The sequence below is a fragment of the Mirounga angustirostris genome, unplaced genomic scaffold (assembly GCF_029215605.1).
Source record: "Mirounga angustirostris isolate CCGP_5_RB_7025 unplaced genomic scaffold, mMirAng1.0.hap1 SCAF_6, whole genome shotgun sequence".
NCBI lineage: Eukaryota > Metazoa > Chordata > Mammalia > Carnivora > Phocidae > Mirounga > Mirounga angustirostris.
In genome coordinates, this window is record NW_026991714.1 from 55,226,381 (window position 1) to 55,253,650 (window position 27,270).

The 27,270-nt window shown below is 40.1% G+C and overlaps 1 pseudogene; it reads right to left on the bottom strand.

Annotated features, from left to right (window-relative positions):
* Positions 1-1,184: 1,184 nt before the first annotated feature.
* Positions 1,185-24,591, bottom strand: LOC123841296 (putative dimethylaniline monooxygenase [N-oxide-forming] 6; annotated as a pseudogene).
* Between the last annotated feature and the right edge of the window lie 2,679 nt (positions 24,592-27,270).

The following is a 27,270-nucleotide window of genomic DNA, read 5'->3' on the forward strand; positions in this document are numbered from 1 at the left end:
CAAATCCAGTGGTGCATATAATGTAAATTTTCACCCAGATAGTTAAATGAATAAATTCTTGGTGCTTATGTAGGTAAATTTTAGTTAATGAAAATTTTATGAAAACTACTCATTCCGCTGCTGTTTTTATACAAATGTGGCATTATTGTTCTGAGACTAAAGAGTGCTATGAATAAAATGTCCTTCAGGTCAAAAAAAAAATAGTCAATGTAATTCACCATATTTTAAACAAAACCATAGGATCATCTCAATAGATGCAAAAAAAAAAAAAAAAAAGGCGTCTGACAAAAGCCAACTTCCATTCCTGACCAAAACTGTCAGCTAACTAGGAATAGAAGAAAACTTCCTCAACTTAATAAAGGGTATTTATGAAGTATCTATAGATAACATCATTCTTACTGGTAAAAGACTCAATGCTTTATTCCTAAGATTAGGAACAAGGCAAGGATGTCTGATCTCACCACTTCTATTCAACATATTTATACTAGAGTTTCAATGCAGTAAGGCAAGAAAAAAGAGATAAAAGACATCCAAATAGAAATTGGAGAAGTAAAGCTATCTTTATTTTTAGACAACATGATTATTTATGTAGAAAGTATTATGGAACCTACAAAAAAGTTACTAGAACAAATGATTGAATTTTTATATATTAACAGTAGACAATAGGAAATTAAAAAATGTTTAACTACCATTTGTAATAACATCCAAAAATAAGACATAGGATAAATCTGACAGAAGATGGGTAAGAACTATACACGAAAAACTACAAAACACTGCTGAGAGCAATTAAAGAAGATCTAAGTAAATGAAGAGATATACTGTGTCATGGGTTAGAAGATTCAACATTGTTGTGTTGTCATTTCTCCCCATGATAAAACACCCTTAAGAAATTTACTAAACTTTGTTCATCCTGCAAATCTGTGCTCACTCCCCTTCACCCTACTTCTTCCTTATCTCAAGCACCTCCAAACTTGCCAATTCAGCATGCAAAAAGCCTTTTTAGAGTATAGATTTTCATCAGAAAGGGAGAGGCTGAGTATTTTCCATTTTATTTAGACTTTGAGTTAAATGGGCCAGAATTCATTTTTACAGTTGCAGGAAGGGAAAGAGTAGCTCTGAGATTTTATGTATGCATATGTGTATATATCTAGTGTTAAACTACATACATATCTGTGATTAAACTTCTAGGCTAAACTCTGAGACGTAAAGGACTTTCTCATTAATAAAATGTAAGCCAAACAGCCAGCAAAAGCACTGGGAATGAAAGCATTTTGAGCAAATTGTGAAAGTGTTGGGGTCTCTGAGCTTCACTGACAGCTCTTGTCCTGGTTGGCTTTACTGTCCTATCCTACTGGGTCAGGATGGCATTTCTGGCCCCATCCCACTTCCCTGGTCCCATCAGTCGAAACTGGTATGGGCTGCAAGGACCAAAGAACACCTCCAGGGCCAGCTGGGGATCAGTCAGGAAAAGCCATGGTATGTTAGGCTTGGTCCCTATGAAGGAGCCCAGCTCATCCATGTACATGATGTAATCTGTCTGCAAAGTCTGGCTCTGGCCAAACCTGAGGAAAGAAAAGAACATATTGGAATGAGTGTCACAGTTGTAAACCAAGAACTAATTTCTTACTTTCTACCTCAGAAAAGTAGCATTTTGGTCAGCACCTCCAAAACTATCCCACTCTTCTTTCTTCACAGCAATGAATTTATCATTTGTTCTTTGGCTATAAATGAGTTGATTTTTTTCTACTTCCTAATCTCTATCTAAGTTTGATGTTATTTTGGTCTTCTCCTTCTGGCCTGGAGAGAACTGACCTTCATGTGTCCAGATGACTGATTAACTTAGTTTACTCTTTAACACATGGTTATTCTTTACATAACATTGCTTAGGATCTGCTCCAGGGTTAGATTTTGGGGCATGGCCTCATTTACTTTTATGAGCCCTGAAGAACAGTCTACCATTTAAGAAATGAGGTTGACTTTGGGGCTTCTCTTCTTCCTCCTCCTTATTCCTACTGGCCTGTAATATAAAGGATGGTGAGTGAGCTGTGTGAATTGCTAGCACACAAGGGTGCCCACTTCACAGAGCTGTCCTGTGAACTGGATGAGATTCAGGGGAGGTTTTGTTGAGTCTGAAAGTTCCAAGTCTTCTCTTTTCTAGATCCTTCACCAGCAACTACCTGGCAGCACTCAGTGAATGATGTGTTAGAACTTGAAAGAGGAAAGAAACTTCTTATACAGTCGCCTATTCATCTGAATGGGATTCATTATCTAATTATTATTTCAACAGATTTTAATATATAATTTGAAAAAGATTTACTTATATAGAAGTAATTAACATAAAAATTACATTTAAATATCTGATGTCTAGCCACTTAAATGACTTTCTTCTGATCCCATTTATGGTGTACTTGAGAACCCGTGTTTGGATGAATCAGAAGTGAATACTCTTTTAGACGAAAATACCAGGGCAGGGGAACTCAGTTTAGTTCTTCATTTGGTTTTCTTATTACAGTGCTCGCTTCCCAGCTAGTTAACTTGCTGGTGGACATGTGGCTGATGGAAAGGACTTCTTGGAGACATTTGAGCTGGATAATTCTTTGTTTAGGAGGCCTGTCCTCTGCAATGTAGGATGTTTAGCAGTATCCTAATTTCTACACATTAGATGCCAATAGTATGCCCTCTATACTTGCAACAACCAAAAATATCTCTGAACTTTGCAAAATGTCCCCTGGGGATCAAAATCACCTCCATCTGAGAAACTGTACTCTAGAGTGTAGTTTGGTCTACACTACAGGTGACGTGTAATGACTATTATTTTCTATAGAATACTGCTTGATCATAGCAAGTGTTCCAAAAATGTGAACTTTGACTAGCAAAAATATTATAAAATATATAAATGTTTTCCTACATGTAAAGGAAAAACAGGATTTGTTTCATTAGCAAGTACAATCTCTTACCACTTGAGTTTCTTTCCCATTTTCTCATCAATATCATCCATGATTTCACTTGTAGTTGGCAAGGTACATGATTCTAGATAAGAAATGAAGAAAGAAATATTGAAAAAGATGAAAAAATCAGAAATACATAATGACACATGATGAATTTTTCTTAGTATTTATGAACTATGTCCCTAAAAGATTTTGTATCAAGAGAAGCTGCCTTTGGTATCTTTAGTAGAATAACAATTTACAGAAATAAAGACTTGAGAAGGCAATGAACCCCCTCTGTGAATGGCAAAGCTGGCCTGCAGTGAGATAGTGACTGCAGAGAAGTTTGTGACTTCAAATCACCCAACCTCATATTTCTGTGATGTCATGCAAGGCCTAATCCTCAACATGCCTGAGATGCACCTCATGCACATAATAGCTTAACAGCTTCTTTGTATTTCTGATTTGTATCCTCTTATTAATAATTCTTTCAAGAAATAATCTGGTAAAATAGTTCACTCTGAGGGACATGGCAATTAAAATGGAACAATGGAAAGAAGCATGAGTTTTCCAGCATCAGCCTGCAGCCAGAGGGGATCTTAAGGGGCATCAGAAAATTGTTAGTGTTTTGCAGTGGAGGGGTCATCTGATTACTGTGGAGAGGTCATCTGATTACTGAGTGTAGCTCTTTTGCCTTTGTAACAGTGGTAGAAAGCTATTATGACATTCACGATGCAGAACACTTCCTAGTCATTGGTAGCATCTTACCTAGCCTGGAAGTACCTTGTGGTCAGATGTTTGCTAAAATTTTTGTCTGCTTTGTTTGATGTTGTGTCTGAAGTGCCAAGACAGAGTGTGGCACATAGTAGTGCTCAATAAGTATTTGATGGATGAATAAATGATACCTTTTGTTTCATGTAAATTTCTTGGGTTTATGAACTGTAGCCAATTTTTTTCTAAAACCCCAGGTGTTTGGCACTGTTGTGCCTTTAAGAGAAAAACACGATAGAAGTATTTTACAGAAAACACCCTTATAAAAGATTGCATGACAGGGTTTATTTAAATAATGGTCCTTTGTGGTACACTTGAAATAGCTTATTTATCCACGACATTTTTAGAAAACATACAGTCTATGATTGTAACATTTTCTTCATTACTTATAGTCTAAGTTTTTATGGACAATATGTTAGGTGAAGTATACCTATATTGGCCAAGGTTTTTGAACCCTTGAATAAAAAGACACTTTAAGTAATAAGGATGATCGGTATGATTGATGTAAATTAAATCAATATATTTGAGACATTGCCTTTCTTCATGTAATCCTCATATTCTTGATTTCCTCACAAAAGCACACTTATAGCCACTGGAGACCATGGGGTCTAGAGTGGAGGGAGGAGGAGAAGATTGTCGATAGAGTGGGTGTGGCCTGACATTGCTGTTCTGACAGTTTGATACCAGTAAGTTCTCTAGCATTGCCTACAACATCCTTCAGGGCCCTTCTAACCTTCACAGTGTATCTTGACATTGCCTCTACCTATTGCTGTTTTTCTCTTGCTTAAAACCTTGCAAAATCCCTCCAATTTCCGTATGAGAAGTCATAGCTCTTAAGGCCCTCTGTGCTCTAGTCCCTTTCTCTATTTCTTACCACTCCCTGCCTCTGTTTTATATTCCCTTACAGAACACCCTAAGACTTCCCCTATTGTAACATTCCCCTGGCTCTGTTTTAGACTGTGTAAGGTCAAAGAGTATGTCTTGTTCCCTTTATATTCCTAGCACCTAGCACAGTACTTGGCATATAGTAGGTGCTCAATAAATGCTCATTGACTAAATGGATAAAAGACAGAATGGTCCACCTACTTGCAAACACTTTAGCAGCCCAGCGAGCCTGCAAGTCAGCTGTGGGGATGGCAGCCCCAAGGGACTGGACAAGGCCAATCACAGCCAAGTTTGGCTTCTCCATTTTGGGGGGAAGATACCTTTAAACAAGGTGACCTCACTGTTTCTGCTTTTGATGATGGAGTCATCAAGGAAGGGGTAGGCGTAACTATAGCCTGTTGCAAAGATGATGGAGTCGATGGCCTCAAACATGGTCCCATCCTCAAACACAGCTGAGGTCTCTGTAAACTCCTTCACACTGGGCTTGATGGACACAGTGCCACATAGGATGTGGGATGGGAGCTCGTCATTGAACACAGGCTCTTTCCTCAGGGGACTGTTCAGAGACAAGATACAAAGGCTCTTGCTGTAACATACCTCAATTCCAAGAAATATCTGCAATAGTTCATAGCACTGGAACCAAATTTGAGGAGTTAAACATTAACATGAGGACTACTGAGCTCTCATTTTGTGGCAGTTTTTTTTCCTATTGTCAGCAACAATCCTTAAGAAATTCTGGGTGGCTCAGTCAATTAAGCGTCTGCCTTCAGCTTAGGTCATGATCCCAGGGTCCTGGGATAGAACCCCACATCAGGCTCTCTGCTCAGTGGGGAGTCTGCTTCTCCCTCTGCCTTATCCCCTGCTCATGCTCTCTCTCTCTCAAATAAATAAATAAAATCTTTAAAAAAAAGAATTTCTGTCTGAGCTGCCTCTTTTTTTTTTTTTAAAGATTCCATTTATTTATTTGAGAGAGAGAATGAGAGAGAGCACATGAGAGGGGGGAGGGTCAGAGGGAGAAGCAGACTCCCTGCCGAGCAGGGAGCCTGATGCGGGACTCGATCCAGGGACTGCAGGATCATGACCTGAGCCGAAGGCAGTCGCTTAACCAACTGAGCCACCCAGGTGCCCTGAGCTGCCTCTTTTGGCCTTTTGAAGCTTGAAGATTTCCCTATGAGTACTTATACGATTTGGTGATTCACCAAATAGATGAGAATAAGACTAATTCCTAGACATAATCAATGGTTCAGAGTGCAGAATCTGGAACCAGATGGCCCAAATTTATAATCTACCCCTGTCTCTCATGAGTGGCTGCTTCTCTGTATTTGTTTCCTTATGTATAAAATGGGGATAGTGATAGAATCTACCTCATACTGTTGTTGTGAGGATTAAATGAACATTACCTGTAAAGCACTTAAAACAGTGTCTGCCACTTGCGAGCATCATTGTTATAAGTGAACTATTATTATAAATGAGGTCTTCTATGAGAAAATCAAATTTGCTTGGTGAGCTGCTTTATTGCCATGTTTGGTTTCCTTTACTTTGATTGCCAAAATTCCAGGATTCAGGGATTTTGGAATTTACTCCAAGTATCTGAAGCACTCAGAAAGTTTATAAATCTTAGAATCTGTCTATATACTTCCACACCATTCTCTATGTCTATAATTCTGCTACCTCTTCTTTTGCTTTATAAGGTGACAAAAAGTAGGACACAATAAAACCTGTTTTTCTCCCCCTGCCCCCTACCCAAGGGATGATTGAGAAGGTGTCATCAATACCTTAGAGTAATTGGAAGCTTTTCTAAGAGGGAGCTTCATTCCAAGAATGAATGGATTTCCAAATCTATGTTTCAATTGTCTAAAGGGCAAAGCCAGAATATGATTTGCAGTTGCTCTTACAAGACAAAAAGTCTTAATCAGCTCAGGTTTTGGAGCTTTTGTTACATTAAACATAATTTTCAATGCATGAAATCAACATTTTTTTTTCTTTAAGGATGTAGCAGTCTGCCAGACTAGGTAGGATAAATGCTGTGGAGTGAGGGTCTGGCTCCTAAACCTGGCATTTGCTATTCCAATTTACAGTTTCCTCTTGTTTTTCCTTATCTGATTCTCTAAACACAATGAAGCATTTTTTTTAAAGATTTTATTTTTAAGTAACCTCTACATTCAACATGGGGCTTGAACTCACAATCCTGAGATTGCATGCTCTATTGACTGAGACAGCCAGGTGCCCCCAGAATGAAACATTTTTGTTAGCATGGGCCAAGATGAAATTTCTTAGTGAGTCCTTTCTTGTCTTACCCACTTTAATAGTTTTTTATTGATATACTGATTCTTCTGCCAAGAATGCTTTTCTTTTTTTCTCTTTCTTCCTTTCTTTCCTTTTTTTTTTTTTTTTTTAGAGAGGGAGTATGTGAGTGGGGTGGGAGGGGCAGAGGGGCAGAAGGAGAGAGAGAGAGAGAGAATCTTAATCATGTTCCATGCCCACATGGAGCCGGACACGGGGCTTGACCTCACGACCCCGAGACCATGACCTGAGTTGAAATCAAGAGTCAGATGCTTCACTGACTGAGCCACCCAGGTGCCCCTAGAATGCCTTTCTAGTTAGTAGGTGTTGGGCTCTGTCTCTATACAGAAGTATATAAACAAATATTAATTTTAAAGGCTACATCAGTTTTGTGAATCTTCATTGTTTTACATGTTCCATGCATCCTTACTGTCCTGCTAAAATCCCAGACTCTGTGGTTAAGGAAGTGTGCACTTTCATTTCGAGATTTTCTGCTTTCTGAGACATGTTGATTAATACTACTTTGTTCATTGCTCTTTAGAAGCATATTGGAAAATTTAAGATTAATAAGAACCAATATTTGTAAAGCTTTATAGTTTACAAAATGCCTTAATTTTTTATCTTACTGCATACCAGGATAGTCTTGGGGAGTAGCTATTATTATTGCTATCCCCATTCACCCAAAACATGGATAAGATGTTCCGCAAAAGGACAATTCATGAATTGGCTCAGCCTTCAAAATTCTCTGCTATAGCTCGTAGCTACCGTAAATGAATCTTGCATGTCAGGGGTATCTAGCTGTCTGCTCCTTTGCCATTTTGTATTTTCCCATATACCTTTCCCCACTAGAGTCATTTCAGTAAGATTTTCACCGCATGCATGATCTCCGAGTATACTGTGTCAGTTATGCAGTCCTCAGTTTAATCCCAATAACTTCAGTGAGCTGATTAAAGTTAGACCTAGAGAGAAAAATTTCCACTGAAACTAGTGCCCCACTTTTTTGGATGATAAAATAGGAGTTACTTGTAGTACCCATTTAAAGGCATCAGGCCATAGTTCTCATGCTTAAACCATGTGTTCATCTTCCTGACATATAACCAGTCAGAGACAAATGAAGGAAGGGCATTCCGGAGGGAGGTTGCAAAACGGGTCACATACACCATGTCCCAAGGATAGCCATCATCCCAAACCCTGCTCATGACCCAGGAACCACTTCTGCTGCTGATAATGACCTGGTGGGGAAGGCAACATGGATTTCAATATCACTCTGTAAGAAAGAAGCAGATATGACACATGGACATGTTCTGTGAACATCTCCATACATTTCCCTCAATATCCAGGCAAAGAAGCATTTTTAAAGAGTTGGGTCAAGACGAATAGACCATGACTGAAACTAGGTAGAGACAGAACTACTCTGCCTCTACACCCCACAGGGGTAGTGAACAGTTGTTGAAATAATGAGAACCTGTCATCTTGGAACAAGAGGGCTGTGTATTCAGTTGTGATGGGCCTAATCTTCACAGAGTCAGAGACATCGATGGTAGGACTGGTGGGTACCAGCCAGTCCAGAGCCTCAGTGGTAGTGGATGGTGGTAGTTGCTGGATTGGGTGGAAGAAATGTAGCTAAATCTCTACCTGAAATTAGGCTGAAGAGATGCCAAAGAGTTAATTCAGTTCTCTGTCTGAAGTCTCTTCCAGTCCTTCTTACACACCCACTCCATGACCTCTGCTAGGAACCCAAACCATGGCAGCAGTCTCAGCTCTGAGACAAGCCCAGCTGCTTGTCTATTATGCCACTTTTGTGACAACCCAAGGGAATTGAACTCCAAAAAATTCCTTAAGTTTTATTTACATCCACTTAAGAATTTGTTTATTGAGCATGTATTTCCTTAAAAATAAGTTCTTCAGGGTCTATTGGTCATGGATGATTTAGCTTAGAGTCCTTTGGGAAGCCTTCTTTGACTTCATCCAGGCTAAGCTAGGTTCTCTTTTTATGGTGCTGCCATCTCCACACCTAATGTGTGGCATTTTTATTACCTCCTTTCGTGCCTGTCATCTCACCTCCACCCACTGACTGCTCCTGGAAGTCAAGAAGTATTCTGACTTATTTCTGTGTTTATTTCTAGTCGGACATAGTTCTGGCATATAACATGTGCCCAGTGTTTGTTGAGCACTGGCTTTTGAGTGGATAAATGACAGTAAGAACCAAATCATACATGTCTTCCAGACTTTCGGAATGATAAGCACAATGCTTTTTGTATGGTAGGTGATAAGAAATACTGTTATATAAATAAAGGTGGATCCCAACTAGCAACAGTTTGCTTAGAAGTGATCAGAACACAAAATTAAAACAAAAAATGCACTCTTATATATACATATATACACACGTACACTTACCTCTGGATCTGGTAGAATGTACTTCCTTGCCAGCCTGGGCCACATTACCTTGATTCACAGGGAGAATGTCTTAAGTCCTCCTTGATTCAATGGGCCTATGCAATAGGTGGATCCCTTGTCTTATGACATGGCAAACACGAGCCGCAGAGCCTAAGCTTTGATTTTAGAGCATAGCTATACCCCAGCTTTGTTTCTCACAGTATACCTGTGCAGCCAGAGGACTAAGCTCCACAGCAATGTCAGATCCTGAGTTCCCCAGGCTGATCACAAGGACCCTCTTCCCCTTGAAGGCTTCTGGGTTCTTATAGTCCCTGCTGTGGAGGTAGTGGCCTTGAAACTGATGTAGGCCTAAGTGGAACATGAGGAGTGGTTTGAGTTGATTTTCAGGAGAAATGATGAAGACTCACTGTTTTCATTTTTTAAAAAATTCCTATTATCAGTCTTAATTTTTAAAACAAAGTTTCCTAGTTGAAGTGCATTTATCCTTTTAGTGGTTTTTGACCAATAAACCCCCAACTAAGTACTTACAGTGCCTTAAAAAACCTGCAGTATGGGAACTCATATTTTGATAGTAATCATAGCTAATATTTATTGAGTACTTACTGTGGGCTAGGCCCTCTGCTAAAGGATTTACAGTTTAACATTTAATCTTGATAACATCTCTGAATGGCAGATACTAGTATCCCTATTTTAAAAGACAAGGAAATCAAGACAAAGAAATTAAGTGACTGGTCTAAGGTCACATGGTAAGGAACTAGTGGAATAAGACGTTGAGCCCAAGTGTTCTAAGGCTACATTCAGAACCCCTTGATATACTGCCTCTTAAAACCTTCATGCTTTCAATCTTCTATTCTTCCTGAATCTTACTCTTTTAATTATCTTGGCCTATGAACAGCATGCCTGCAGATGGGAAGTCTAATATTTTATAGTGGACATGTGTTCCTGTTGCAAAGAAAGAAGGAAGGAAGGAGAAAGGATGGTTGCTTGTGTATTATATTTATTTGATGTTTGGCATTTTGTTTAGTAATGGAGTATGCCACTAAACCACACACACACACACACACACACACACACTGAAATTTCTTTTTGTTTTTTTTAAAGATTTTATTTATTTATTTGAGGCAGAGAATGAGAGACAGAGAGCGTGAGAGGGAGGAGGGTCAGAGGGAGAAGCAGGCTCCCCACCGAGCAGGGAGCCCGATGCGGGACTCGATCCCAGGACTCCAGGATCATGACCTGAGCCGAAGGCAGTCGCTTAACCAACTGAGCCACCCAGGCGCCCCCACACACTGAAATTTCTAAAGTGAATTTGCAAAATGTGCCTATAGATGACTTTTAAAAACCCTTCCTCTACACAAACACTTCCTCTACAGGTCTTCATCTGATCTCTGACTTGCAGGTCCTTGATTCTTTTAGCATAAGAGGTCAGGAGGCCAATTACTGCTATATTTCACGTATCATCAGACTTCAAAATTTTGTTTTGAAATCTTTGGAACCTTAAGAATAATTATTATAGGGAGGAGGGGGGAAAGATGGCGGAGGAGTAGGGGACCCTATTTCAACTGGTCCCCGGAATTGAGCTGGATATCTACCAGACCACTCTGAGCACCCATGAAACCAGCCTGAGATGTAAGAAGATCTGGATCTGTACAAACAGAATATCGCAGGCAGTTGGTTTTGAGGTATGAAGCGGAGAGCCATGATTCCGCGGGCAGATATCGGAGGATAAATGGCAGTGGGAGGGTGCCTGGCTGTGGGGATCCTACACCGCGGGTGAGTGATAGCCTCGTGCGCTGCGGATGGGGCACAGACTCGCAGACTGGTATGGGAAAGGACTTTAGGGCAGTCCCTGGGACAGAAACCCAGAGCTGCGGGGTCATGCGCACGCGAACTGCAGCCCCCCAGACGGAAACCCAGAGCGCCAGGGTCTCGCTGGTGAACTGTAGCTCCCGGGGTGGAAACCCAGAGCGGTGGAGTCGCGCGCGCAGTGAACTGGGAGCGGCTGGTGGTTTTAGAAGCACAAAGGGCAGAGACGTGCCCCGACCTGGAGGCAGGACTGGGAGTGCTGCGGAGGGGCGCACAACCCAGGACGCTGCAGTTTATAGCAGCACGGACAGAAACGGAGACGGTGTGGCCTGGAGAGCTCACTGAAGAACAGACTGAGGTCTCTCTGCTCTGAGGCAAAGGGTTGGAAACGGTCTTTTCTGCTCTGACTCACGGAAGAGACGTGGAAAGCTGCCAGGGAAAGGCGCCAGAGAACAAAAACCCCCAAGACTGATTCCCACTGAGCCCATCCCCCGCCACAGGGGCGCAGGGCAACTCTGCCCAAACAGGGTTGCCTGAGTAACAGCGCGGCAGGCCCCTCCCGCAGAAGACAGGCTGGGAAAACAAGAGGCCAGCAACCCTAAGGTCCCAAGAAAACAGGTGCATCTTGCTTGGGTTCTGGTCAATAATTTGGACTCTATACATTCCCTCAACCACCCATCAACAGAATGACTAGGAGGAGGAGCCCCCAAAACAGAAAAGACTCAGAGATTATGACTTATGCTGCAGATTTACAAATGGATGCAGATATAACCAAGATGTCGGAGATGGAATTCAGGCCAGCAATTGTGAAGACGATGGCTAGAATGGAGAAATCAATTAATGGCAACATAGAGTCTCTAAGGGCAGAAATAAAAGGGGAATTGGCAGAACTTAAAAATGCTATCAATGAGATCCAATCCAATCCAGATAAGCTAACAGCTAGGGTAACTGAAACAGAAGAGAGAATAAGCGATCTGGAAGACAGTATAATAGACAAAAAGGGAAAAGAGGAGGCCAGGGAAAAACAACTCAGAATCCATGAACATAGAATCAGAGAAATAAGTGACACCATGAGGCGTTCCAATGTCATAATCATTGGAATCCCGGAGGGAGTGGAGAGAGAGAGAGGGCTAGAAGATGTATTTGAGCAAATCGTAGCTGAGAACTTCCCTAATCTGGGGAATGAAACAAACATTCGAGTCCTAGAGGCAGAGAGGACCCCTCCTAAGATCAAGGAAAACAGGCCAACACCCCGGCATGTAATAGTCAAACTTGCAAATCTTAGAACCAAGGAAACCATCTTAAGGGCAGTTAGGGGGAAGAGATTCCTTACGTACAGAGGGAGGAACATCAGAATAACGTCAGACCTATCCACAGAGACCTGGCAAGCCAGAAAGGCCTGGCAAGACATATTCAGTGTACTAAATGAGAAGAACATGCAGCCAAGAATACTTTATCCAGCAAGGCTTTCATTTAGAATGGATGGAGAGATGCAGAGCTTCCACGACCGGCAGAAGTTGAAAGAATATGTGACCACTAAGCCGGCCCTGCAAGAAATATTAAGGGGGGGTTCTATAAAAGAAGAAAGACCCCAAGAGTGATCTACAACAGAAATTTACAGGGCAATCTATAAAAACAACGTCTTCACAGGCAACATGATGACAATTAATTCATATCTTTCAATAATCTCTCTCAGTGTGAATGGCCTAAATGCTCCCATAAAATGGCACAGGGTTGCAGATTGGATAAAAAGACAGGACCCATCCATATGCTGTCTACAAGAGACTCATTTTGAACCTAAAGATACATCCAGACTGAAAGTGTAGGGATGGAGATCTATCTTCCATGCCAGCGGACCTCAAAAGAAAGCTGGGGTGGCAATTCTTACATCAGACAAATTAGATTTTAAACTAAAGTCTGTAATAAGAGACACAGAAGGACACTATATCATTCTTAAAGGGTCTATCCAACAAGAAGATCTAACAATTGTAAATATCTATGCCCCCAACATGGGAGCAGCCATCTACATAAGCCAACTGTTAACCAAAATAAAGAGTCATATTGATAACAATACGTTAATTGTAGGAGACCTCAATACTCCACTCTCAGCAATGGACAGATCATCTAAGCAGAAAATCAACAAGGAAACAAGAGCTCTGAATGATACATTGGACCAGATGGACCTCATAGATATTTACAGAACATTCCACCCTAAAAAACAGAATACTCATTCTTCTCGAGCGCACATGGAACTTTCTCCAGAATAGACCACATACTGGGTCACAAATCAGGTCTCAATCGATACCAAAAGACTGAGATTATTCCCTGCATATTCTCAGACCACAGTGCTCTAAAACTGGAACTCAATCACAAGAAAAAATTTGGCAGAAATTCAAACACTTGGAAGCTAAAGACCACTCTGCTCAAGAATGTTTGGGTCAACCAAGAAATCAAAGAATTTAAACAATTCATGGAAATCAATGAGAACGAAAACACATCGGTCCAAAACCTATGGGATACTGCAAAGGCGGTCCTAAGGGGGAAATACATAGCCATCCAAGCCTCACTCAAAAAAATAGAAAACTCCCGAATTCACCAACTAACTCTACACCTTAAAGAACTAGAGAAAAAGCAACAAACGATGCCTAAGCCACGCATTAGAAGAGAAATAATTAAAATTAGAGCAGAAATCAATGAATTAGAAACCAGAAACACAGTAGATCAGATCAATGAAACTAGAAGTTGGTTCTTTGAAAGAATTAATAAGATTGATAAACCACTGGCCAGATTTATCCAAAAGAAGAGAGAAAGGACCCAAATTAATAAAATTATGAATGAAAGGGGAGAGAGCACGACTAACACCAAGGAAATAGAAACAATTATTAGAAATTATTATCAACCACTCTGTGCCAATAAATTGAGCAATCTGGATGAAATGGAAGCCTTCCTGGAAACCTATAAGCTGCCAAGCCTGAAACAGGAAGAAATTGACAACCTGAATAGGCCAATAACCAGTAACGAGATTGAAGCAGTGATCAAAAACCTCCCCCAAAACAGACCAGGGCCTGATGGATTCCCTGGGGAATTCTACCAAACATTCAAAGATTCAAACATTCCTATTCTCTTGAAGCTGTTTCAAAAAATAGAAATAGAAGAAAAGCTTCCAGACTCATTCTATGAAGCCAGCATTACCTTAATCCCCAAACCAGGCAAAGACCCCGTCAAAAAGGAGAATTTCAGACCGATATCCATGATGAATACGGATTCCAAAATCCTCAACAAAATCCTAGCTAATAGGATCCAACAATACATTAAAAGGATCATCCACCACGATCAAGTGGGATTTATCCCCGGGGTGCAAGGGTGGTTCAACATTCCCAAATCAATCAATGTGATAGAACACATTAATAAGAGGAGAGAGAAGAACCATATGGTCCTCTCAATTGATGCAGAAAAAGCATTTGACAAAATACAGCATCCTTTCCTGATTAAAACTCTTCAGAGTATAGGGATAGAGGGAACATTCCTCAAGCTCATAAAATCCATCTATGAAAAACCCACAGCAAATATCATCCTCAGTGGGGAAAAGCTGAGAGCCTTTCCCTTAAGATCAGGAACACGTCAAGGGTGTCCACTCTCACCACTGTTGTTCAACACAGTACTAGAAGTCCTAGCAACAGCAATCAGACAACAAAAAGAAATAAAAGGTATTCAAATTGGCAAAGAAGAAGTCAAACTCTCTTTTCACAGACGACATGATACTTTATGTGGAAAACCCCAAAGACTCCACCCCCAAATTACTAGAACTCATCCAGCAATTCAGTAATGTGGCAGGATACAAAATCAATGCACAGAAATCAGTTGCTTTCTTATACACTAACAATGCAACTGTTGAAAGAGAAATTAAAGAAATGATTCCATTTACAATAGCACCAAAAACCATAAGATACCTCAGAATAAACCTAACCAAAGAGGTAAAGGATCTATACTCTAGGAACTACAGAACACTCATGAAAGAAATTGAAGAAGACACAAAAAGATGGAAAAATATTCCATGCTCATGGATCGGAAGAATAAACATTGTTAAAATGTCTATGCTACCCAGAGCAATCTATACCTTCAATGCCATCCCGATCAAAATTCCAATGACATTTTTCAAAGTGCTGGAACAAACAATCCTAAAATTTGTATGGAATCAGAAAAGACCCCGAATCGCCAAGGAGATGTTGAAAAAGAAAAACAAAGCTGGGGGCATCACGTTGCCCGATTTCAAGCTATATTACAAAGCAGTGATCACCAAGACAGCATGGTACTGGCACAAAAACAGACATATAGACCAATGGAACAGAATAGAGAACCCAGATATGGAACCTCAACTCTATGGTCAAATAATCTTTGACAAAGCAAGAAAAAATATGCAATGGAAAAAAGACAGTCTCTTCAATAAATGGTGCTGGGAAAATTGGACAGCCACATGCAGAAGAATGAAACTTGACCATTCTCTAACACCATTCACAAAGATAAACTCAAAGTGGATGATAGACCTCAATGTGAGACAGGAATCCATCCAAATCCTAGAGGAGAACATAGGCAGTAACCTCTTTGACATCGGCCACAGCAATTTCTTTCAAGATAGATCTCCAAAAGCTAGTGAAACAAAAGCAAAAATGAAGTTTTGGGACTTCATCAAGATAAAAAGCTTCTGCACAGCAAAGGAAACAGTCAACAAAACAAAGAGGCAACCCACAGAATGGGAGAAGTTATTTGCAAATGACACTACAGATAAAGGGCTGGTATCCAAAATCTATAAAGAACTTCTCAAACTCCACACCCAAAAAACAAATAATCAAGTCAAAAAGTGGGCAGAAGAGATGAACAGACACTTCTCCAAAGAAGACATACAAATGGCTAATAGACACATGAAAAAATGTTCATCATCATTAGCCATCAGGGAAATCCAAATCAAAACCACACTGAGATACCACCTTACACCAGTTAGGATGGCAAAAATGGACAGGGAAAGAAACAGCAAATGTTGGAGAGGTTGTGGAGAAAGGGGACCCCTCTTACACTGTTGGTGGGAATGCAAGTTGGTACAGCCACTTTGGAAAACAGTGTGGAGGTGCCTCAAAAATTTAAAAATAGAGCTACCCTATGACCCAGCAATTGCACTGCTGCATATTTACCCCAAAGACACAGATGTAGTGAAAAGAAGGGCCATATGCACCCCAATGTTCATAGCAGGAATGTCCGCAATAGCCAAGCTGTGGAAAGAGCCAAGATGCTCTTCAATGGATGAATGGATAAAGAAGATGTAGTCCATATATACAATGGAATATTACTCAGCCATCAGAAAAGATGAATACCCAACTTTTACATCAACATGGATGGGACTGGAGGAGAGTATGCTAAGTGAAATAAGTCAAGCAGAGAAAGCCAATTATCATATGGTTTCACTTATTTGTGGAACATAAGGAATACATGGAGGACATTAAGAGAAGGAAGGGAAAAATGGGTGGGGGGAATTGGAGGGAGAGATGAACCATGAGAGACTATGGACCTGAGAAACAAACAGGGTTTTAGAGGGGAGGGGGGAGGGGGGATTGGTTAGCCCAGTGATGGGTATTAAGGAGGGCACGTACTGCATGGAGCACTGGGTGTTATACGAAAACAATGGATCGTGGATCACTACATCGAAAACTAATGATGTATTGTATGGTGACTAACATAACAATAAAATTAAAAAAAAAGGATCTATGGAAACACAATGATAGATACTGGAAACCTAATAGCACCAATTTATTTAATCATATTGTCCCAATAGTTGTTTGTTTAAAAACCATATAGATGGGGATGCCTGGGTGGAACAGTCAGTTTAAACCTCTGACTCTTCGTGCTAGATCAGGTCGTGATCTCTGGGTCGTGAGCCCCACGTGGAGCCCTGCATCTGCTTGGAATTTCTCTCTCCTTCTCCCTCTGCCTCCCCCCGCCCCTCTATCTCTCAAATGAATATATAACTTAAAAAAAAAACAGATATACTATTGTACGATTTTATCATAAACATTTGAAAACATACTCCAAAAAGAAATTTAAAAGTATGAGAATTCTAATGTTTTCTTCTTGCATCCTGGTGGCTCCTACTCTATATCCCCTATGGGGTCCACTGCAACCTAGTGAGGCTACCCTTTAAAGGCTCTGTAAGGATGTGTTGACACTTGTAATGAAATGTAATGAAATATCAGATGGATACTCCTCTAAGTTAAAGAAATTAAATTAGACTCCACCCCACTTAGAGCTGCTTTTGAATTGTATTCCTTATAAAGCAAAGTGTTCACAATATGTATTTGCACTGCAATTGAAAGTACTGTGAGTAGAAGAATCTGTCCATGTAGAATCCTCATATTTCAAGAACCATATGAAGTTTTCCCCTCATGATTTTTTTAAGGTAGTGGTGCAAATTTTCTGTATCCCAGGGCTAACAAGATTTAAAATATTTTTGCTAAAGTGTCTGCCTAATGGATACAGGATATTCTTTGGGGTTGATGAAAATGTTTTGGAACTTGATAGACGTGGCATTTGTACCACATTATGAATGTAGTAAATGTTACTTCAACATACACTTCAAAATGATTAATTTTATGCTCTATGAATTTTATCTCAACTAAAAAAACATTATTGCTTAACAAAGTAAATGTATTTTTATTTTGCACTTTAAGTCTCTATTCCCCCATTAAGCTTATAAATAGTTGATGTTGTGTATGTTGATATATTTTTACCTACTTTTTAAGTCCCTACTTCCCCATCAGTTTACTAATAGTCTGCATTTTTATTACATGTCTCTCAGAGCAGCTGTTGTGATGCTTAGAGAATTTTTCCTGAACTTTTTGTAAAACTAAAATTAACTGAGAGAGAGTAGATAGCAGGATGGGAAAAATGAAGGGGGGAAAAGGAGGGGGAGACGAACCATGAGAGACGATGGACTCTGAAAAACAAACTGAGGGTTCTAGAGGGGAGGCAGGTGGGAGGATGGGTTAGCCTGGTGATGGGTATTAAAGAAGGCACGTTCTGCATGGAGCACTGGGTGTTATGCACAAACAATGAATCATGGAACACTACATCTAAAACTAATGATGTAATGTATGGTGATTAACATAACAATAAAATTTTTTTTTAAATTAAAAAAATAAAGCAATTTTCCTTTTTAAAAACTAAAAAAAAAAGAATAATTATTATATATAATCTATGGAAAGATCTAGCTCAACCCTTGATATTTGTATATGTCCCCAGACTATTGTATATTTTCCAAACTTACCAGGAAAGGAATCAGTTGGTAGATTGGGGTATACATGATGTCCTGAACAGATCATTACAGCATCAAAAATAGCAGATTCCTGTTTCCCATCCTTTTCTGAAACAACTTCCCATTGTCCAGTGACTAAGAAGTTGGGACATTTCTTTATACTAGAAACCAGGGTCTTAAAGAAAACCAGAAAGAAATTCCTTCTATTTACAATTCTATGGTTTTAATTTTCTCACAGTGTTTCTGTAGAGGAAATAATTGTCATGAGCTCCCTGATCATTGAGAAATATATGGGAAAACATTAAAGTAAGGAGTCATAGTGATTCTTGAGATCTCCCAAGAGAAATTACCCAGTGGGGCATATTTACTTTTTTTGACATCTAGTTAGTAGATTTGGGGTAAATTACACTGAATATTCTTGTGAAAGATGCCATCTCATTTGCTTCCTACCACCCTCAACTGACATTCCTGGCTTCTTTCTCTCTGACCTCATTTTCTATCAATTCCATAAATTTGGGAATATCTTAAGGTTATCAATCTTTATTTCTCCTTTGCAATGTACAGATACACTCCCTTGGAAATATTAGCCACTTCCATAGTATGACTATTATGTAAATATATGTAAAATTATATTAAATATAATAAATAAAATAATAATAAAGGAAATTACATTAAATGTAATCGCAATTCATAATTTTGTTGATTATTTTTCTCACTACATATATATGCTTTGTATTTAACAGTAATGAATTGAGATTAAGAATTCTAAACAAATGTGAAATATTATTGTTATTTATGGAGCCAAGTCATCTGCTAAGTCTCCTAATCTAAGGAACTAAGTGGACAAAGGATGAGAGCAATGACTATGTTAGTCATTCATTTAAAATTTTACTCTCCTCATAATGGCAGAATTTCTAAAGAATGCCATGGCTTCTTGAACCACAGCTCATTGGCATTGAACTCAAGAAGTCTAAGTATGGACTAGAGAATTTGGGATTGTTTCTAAAACATGACAGTATGAGGGTGGAATGTACACTATGATGATATAGGGCTTCTCTAATATTTTCTATTGTATTCTAAAAGCTCTCAGAGACTAATGGAGAACACGTTTAGGGAAAAATAACAATACACGAATACTTTATAATCCAAAACAACATTTGATTGGTGAGCTATCCAAATATTTGGCTCTGATTTCTAGAACAGAAACAGGGGCAATGTGCTCCCCAGCACCCCCAACCGATAAACATACTGATCTCAACAGCACCAGTTACAAGGCCCTTATCTCAAACTGTATATATCTTAAAAGATTCTTCTTTTGAGCAAATGTCCTTATGTCCAAATTCCTGGAGTTTGCTGTGGTGCATATAGTTGGGGTGATCATCAGGATAAGGGAAGTCTGGAAAGCACATCATCTTTTTGGAAGAGTTGGTGAATACAGACTGGTAAATGCTGGCTCTGCCTTCTTCTGCATGGTTCTAGGAAGAGGAATAAAGCTTAAAAAGGAAGCCAAGAATGACGTTCCGTTCAGCGAATATTCAATTTTAGGTCAGTTGAAACCTTTTTAATATGTAAGAAAAAAAAAAGACACTAAAACAATTCATAGCTCTCTGTAAAATGTGGAAAAGAAAGCCCTTAGCATGGCCCCCAGCCCAGAGCTGGGGCCCTACACCTTAGTTCTCTTACTCGAATTACCCCCACATTAGTTCTGTGTTTATAGTCCCGCAGAGTGTTCTTTCTTTTTTCAATCACAGCAACTGGTTCTGATGTCATGTTCATGTTAAAAAAAAAAACACAGCTAAGTGGTCCAAAGGAGGCGGCAGTGTTTAGTCTCTTTGTTCGGCTATATGGCAGTCAGTGAACGCTTTACCCGCAACGGAATCTTCTCTTGAAGTGGAGGGTTTATTTATTTGGCCTAGTCAGAATCAGCTGAAGGGCCCCTTAGATTACAGATTCCTGGGCCCTACCTGCAGAATTTCTGATTCAGTGTGCCTGGGCTGGGGTCTGAGAATCTGCATTTCCTACAGTTCCAGGCAATGCTCAAGGTGCTGGTTTAGGAACCAGACTCAGAACCACTGCTCTATTAGAAATGAACTCTGTGCTTGAGGAGATCCTGAATCACCAGTTAGGGTTCCTCACCCCTCACCAAACAGACACAGGAAACCAGAAGCCTCAGAACTTGTAGTAAATCTTTCCACTCCATCATGAAGCCACATCATTGAAAAGTGGCTTCTTTTTGAGAAGTAGTTGAAGGCTAAATGGAAAACAAACATTTCCTCTCTGTTTTAAGGAAAGGATAAAAGTTCACACAATGTGCTGGCTTGAAAGTACATTAAAAATCTGGCAGCCTCTGCTTCCCCCAAACCCAAAGGCAGCTCTCTGAAATGTGGGGAAGGGTTGGAATGACATGTTGCTGCTGGATTCGAGATACCTATCTCCCTCCAGCCCCATACTGACCTCAGGAAGCTATAGACAAAAAGTGCTGGAAAGGACTGACAGGCTTGTGTGTGGGGTGGGCTGCCTGAGGCCTCAGTTTGAAAATAAAACTTCCTCTAGTCACGGTTGCTATGTTTCTCATAAATAAACAGGCTCAGAGATTTTAACTTTCTTTAAGCCTCACTTTGAAATTTTTGCTAAGGTCAGAAAAAGGGTGATGGCTCATACCTGGCAGATTTTCAAGCTTCAGTCTTTCCCATTCACCCACAGCCATACCTTTCGTTGGTGGTTGTGAGAAGGAGAAGTGGGAGGGAAGTTTCTCAGCTGTGCATTGAAGGGAGGGAGGCTTGAGCTCCAGGCAGGGGACTGGTTAAAAAAAATCTAAGACTGCTCTGGGAAACAGAGGATAAAACCTTGGATTATTTCCATCATGAATGAATCTCTGCTCTTTTGCCTCTTGACCCCAGCCAATCATAACAGGAGGAGAAAGAATATGTACCCTTATAGCTCCTTGGAATTTTCCCTAAAGGGCTGTTCTACACACAAAGGAAAACAGATGTATTATATAACAACAGACAATTGCTTCAGAGAGCTCATATTTTCAATTTCAACATGTGGTGTGTTTTGAACGGGTAAGGAGGAAGTTAAGCTCAGACTCTGCCGCTGGCTGAGAGAGCTTGCCCTAGACCCAGAGATCCAAGCAGCTGTGGTCACAGTATCACGGCCTGTCTTGGGTTATAACTGTGTCTATTTCTCATCTTCCCCACTAGAACGTCAGCAACTGGAGGGCGAGGTCAGAGGCTAATTCGAGAATGTTGTGCATGCATGGCAGCAGTCTGTCTTGATCTTCTTTCAGATTCCATCTCTGCTTGTCAATCCCATTTCTACTTGTCCAAATATACTCTCAAGGACCAACTCAAAAGTCGCTCCCTCCATCATGCCTTTCCTTGCCTCTTTCTTATCAACTGGAAGTTGTCCTGACCCCACCTCTACCAACCTCTGATCATTTTTACTGCCCTAATCGCATATTCATGTATATTATAGTTAATCTAAGACTTGTTTTCTCTGATTTAAAAATGCTGGCTGAATAAATAAAATCTTAAAAAAAAAAAAAATGCTGGCTGCCCGCCGTACATCTTATCTGAGCCATAACCTAACATCGTATCCTATACATGGTGTACTTCCAATGTATTTGTTGAGTGAGTGGAACAAAAGTCCAGATAGTTCTGGTTCCATTGTTTTCCCCTTTTGTATAGCAGCAGCATGAAAGTCTTTTGAGGACACGAGGTCTTAATATTGGAGTATAAGAAACTTAAAACATGTTCACATTCAGCCTGCTAGTGTTTAAACCTCATTTGGTTTCCATTTTGCAGAAAAAGCACATGGTGAAAAGTTCAGAATTACCACGTTTCTTTCTTTCGGAATACCTTCTGCCTAACAGGACTTGTAAGATAAAAGCTTATGTAACATATTTTTCAAAGATCCCTTTCTGAGAATAGATTGTATGTACCAAGCACCTTTTCTTCTAAAAGAAGAAAGGCGTGCAGTGTATGGAGGGGACTAAACTTTAGAGTCTTTTTATGTGTTTACAAGCCCATGGGGCCGTGGAGTATAATTCTGCTTATAACCAGTCACCTGATGGGAAAGAAATATCCCGTCTTGTGGATAACTCAGAGTCTGACTTTGCATTTTACTGATCTGTCATCTATTGCTTCCTTAAATAAAATTTGTGATCTGGTTGCGTTGGTTAACTTACAGATCCCTGGATATACCATGCTCACTGCATCCTCTGTGCCTTTCATACTTGTCACTCCTACCTAGAAACCTCCCCCACCAGCCTTGGTGACTGTCTATGGGGTGCCATTCACAGACTACAGTGGGAACGGCCCTCTCTGGAGTTGTGTCACATAATAGTCCTCTACTTTCCTTGTCTGAGAACATCCTTCAAGTCTCAGCTAAGTGCTCTCCTTGCAGGAAGTTTCCTTTGACCTGCTAACATTTCGGTAGCAACCTCCCCACCCCACCCCGCCCTGCCCCGCCCTCTTCCAAATCTCAAGGCACTTGTTCATTAAGTTGACAATCACGAAAGGCTACCTCATTGTTGCACAGTTCTATAACCTCTTATTTGAAATTCTTAGGGCTAGAAATATTTTGAAATTTGTAGATTTTTGGATTTTTCTCCATAACACTTCTAGTGAGATCTGGGACAGCACCCTATAATCAAACGCAAGAACATTTCTGCAGTGAAACACAAAGTGGGACAAATAAAGATTATAACTAGCCTAATGTCAAATTCAACTCATGTTTTCTGACCATATGACTTCAGGAAAGATTTTGCCATCAAAGGAATTTTTGTGCATTTTCTATCAAAGGATCATGGATCCTTCACCGAAAGGATTGGAAACTGTTTATGTAGAATAATTATGTCACATATTTTTCATCTCAGGACCTGGCACAAAACTCTGCCAAAATAGGTGTTCAAGCAGCATTTAATTGTTGCTGATGAGATCATAGAGAACCATTTCATGATTTAGGCTAATCTGGCCACATCTCCCTGAACAAATGTAAGTAAAGAAAATCGCATCCTTAAAAAAAAATAACTATTGGTTATTTCCTAATGGAAATGATCTTATATCTCATATGATACATTCAGGATTATAAGACCTCTCACTTAAAAAAAAAAAAACCTCTTGAGATGAATATAAATATGTCCTAAGTTAGCACTGATATGTTCTAGTAGAGCAACGTGTTGTTGTGGTTTGGGCAAGTACTGAGACCAAGACAGAATTTGGTTACAAGGCGAATGGTGTGGATATAATGTCTTCATGTCAAATATGTATCATCTACATTCAATCACAATGGCTGGGAAATTCAGGACAGAAAGGATAGCAGTTTCCCCAACCTGGCTTTCAAAATTTAAAAATTGTTTTTATAGTGAATATTTTCTGATTATATCATTTGTCCAACAATGAGACTGAATGGCAAAGACAATCATTTTTCTCTCTGGTTTTGGGGTTTGCAGAGTATTCAATAACCACACACATAACACACGCAATCATTATTTATCATAACTTACAATGTCTTTGCAATAGACATGAGTTAATTATAGAATCACATCCCATTACAATTGGAAGGCATATTAGAGGAAACTTAATCTCCAACCTCAACATTTGACAAATGAGCATTTGAGGTCCAGAAAAAAAAAAAAGAAAGAAAAATTAATCTTCCCAGAAAACCTAAGGTTGAGACTATAGCTCAGAACTTCTGACTCTAATTTTTTCTCTTTCTTTCTTTCTTTCTTTCTCCCCCACCCCCACATTCCTAGGTTTTCTGAGCAACAGTGAACAGGGATAGAATCCTTTCAGTTACACAGGGAAGGCAGTGATATGTTTTTTGTTTTTGTTTTTGTTATAAATTACTGACATTAGCACCCTTTACAGCCTCAAGATCTGGGCTCTGTTACGAAGGTAACAATGTTTTATGAGCTAGTAGTTTTGAGTTATTGGACAATAATAACATGATGGGAGAGATAAAATTTTGCTTTCCAGATCTGGAGCTTTTGTGACCTACCTTCCAAGTCTGAATAGAACTGATCAGATTTGATTTACAGAGGAACCCATCTCCCTTCTATTGGTATCACAGTGATGTCCCACTAACCGAGAATTTCCACAGGCCTCCAACATCATTGCTCCTCTCAAAGCAGGTGGGCCCCAACCCCTCTTCCAGGCAGCACCAGATGGAGGCCAGGCCACTGACAGCAGCTCCGACAATGGCCACTCTCTTCTCCATGGCTGCCAGGAAAGAAGGTCTGGAGAGAGTTTTTTCAGAAGAGTGTCCCTGAATACTTGGGATTTTTCAGTAGGAAGAACCAGCCAAGGTTTGTGCGTCAGGATCCTCACCTTAACACAAGAAGACATAGATGCACATTAACAAGTTATGCTTATTATTTTTACCACTTTTGCTATAGTAAGATAATAAATCTGGCTTCTTCTCCTGATTATTCAAGATGCCCAACATAGCAGAGTCAGTGAATTTTGGAGCAGGAAGGACCTTGAAGTTCATTAGTCTAATGCTATCAATTACAAATGTAGCAATAATCACTCCAAGAAGATTAGAAATTACTTCTTCGACATCTCACAGCTAAGTAAAGAAGTTGGAACCAGAACTCAAGCCTTCTGCATGAAATCCACTGTTCCAAATCATCCCTACTCACTTTGAATGCTTGGTTCTAAGGGGTCTTAGTCTTAATGAAAGGCCTTCCTTTCCCCAGAGAACCAGCAGTTCTTTAAATGTAGAAGAAGATGGTATTTAACAATGTCTTTTGATGTAAAAACTGAGGAAGGGGGAGGAGTTATTAGTCTTAAAGTAAAAATACCTTTTTCCTTGTATATTTCATGGTCTAGTGCCCCTTAAAACCTAGAAGAGAAGCACTGAGTGTGGTAGGGATAGCAGAACATGGGAGGGGATGGGGAAGCAGAGGAAGAAAGGGAGAGGAAAAGGGCAAGAATGAGGTCCCTGGTCCTGGCTCCAAAAAATAAAAATAACTGATATTGTTCACCGAAGCTGTAAGATGAAACCTCTGGGAGATTAAAGGAACAATGGTTCTTTTATTTATTGTTGCTTTGGAACTATAGAATATATAAACAAAGGCTGTGCACCTGGACTGTTTGTTAGGTTCTAGAAAAGAACCCCCAATTTTCTGAAAGCTTAGGAAGGCATGATGTGAGGAGCTGAGCTAGTAATTGGAGATGTTGAGTTTGTAAAACTAGTGAACTCAAAGGACAGAATGGTGAAGTCCCTGAATCTTGTCTCCGGCTCCTTCCCACTTCTTCCCACCTTTCCTGCTTCTATAGTCTCCTTCTCCCCCTTCCTCCCTCCCGCCCTTCCTTTCCTTTTTCTGAGTACCTACCATATGTCATGTGTTATAGTAGTCTCTTGGGGATTCAAGGATGAAAAGGCTCAGTGCTTTCCACACAGAAGCAGACAGTCTAATGGAGAGAGATGATTGATGTTGCAATGGAAGTTTGATTCAGTGAGTGCCAGCACTCAGGCAGGAACATGAGTCCACCTAAGAGAAGAATAAGAGAGGCTTCAAGAGGAAGTGAGAAGAGAACTGAGTCTTGAAGGAAGAATAGATGCCTGCCAGGCAGTCAAGGAGCAAGGAACACATGACAGATAGAAACATATGTGCAAATGCACAGAGAAGTACAAGAACTCGATAGAGCGAGCTACAATTAGTTCTGTGTTGCTGAAGCCATAGGTAATGGGGATAGCAGAAGGTAAATTGAACATGCAGGGCCCAGATTCTGAAGGATATTGAAGTGCTACACTCAACAGGTTGGATACCATCTTCTAGGTTATCGTGATCCATTCAAGAATTCTGCGCAGGGTAGTGACAAGATCAGAAAAGATCAGATTCATGTGGAAGCTAGACAGAATAGACATCTAGCTAGACAGCTAGATTCATATGGATAGTGGCTAGAATCAGGGGTACCAGGAGGTAATTTCGATAGTCTAGAATGGAGATGCTGAGGGCCTGAAGTAGAGCAGTGTCAGGGGAATGGAGAATAGAGAGACATAAGAGATATTCAGGAGGTAGTTGTTTGGGAATCTGTTGACTGATTGATGCCTCAAATAAGGTCGTTCCATCTTTGAGGTTTTATGTTGTGATTTATATGCATATCACTCTTGATTTAGTGCAGAAAGCAGTAACCATTCTAGTTCACAAAGAAAGGGACTTAGTGCAGGAATTAGGTGCATGCAACAGATGGAAGGACTGTTGAGCAAAAACCAGGAGTCTGCCTGCCACAGGCCTTGAAAATCACACCTCTAGAGCTACCATCCAAAGGACAGGAATTGCTGCTGTCACCACAGACACCTCCAGAGGGTGGGATGTGGAGTTTGGCTGATGTAAACACACCTGTTGGAAAATGATTACAGATCAACACAGTCACAGAAATTCAGCCTCTGCTTCCCTTTGCCTTCCAAGCCCAGATATCTATCTCACTGGAAAAACCTAAATTGCATCCAAGCCCTAACTGCAAGGAAGTCTTAGAAATATAGTTTTTAGCCTTCCAGTCCTTGTGATGGAGGGGGGAACCCAAGGGGGGGGAGTGGGGACGATGTGCCAAGTGTCACTAGGCACCATCTAGCATAGTGGGTTATGTGTGGTATTAAATGGGAGCCATTCCCGTATTCTTAGAATACCCAAACAAACTCTATTCTTCTCTAATAGTAATACAGTAAATCCTCAGTGATTTATTCTTTTGGTTGTATATTTTGTTTTTGTTTTTAAACAAGTTTTTAACTTTTTGTTACTTTTTGTTTTTTTTAAAAAATATTTATTTATTTATTTGACACACAGAGAGAGAGAGAGCACAAACAGGGAGCAGCAGGTAGAGGGAGAGGGAGAAGCAGGCTCCCCGCTGAGCAGAGAGCCCTACATGGGGCTTGATCTCAGGACTCTGA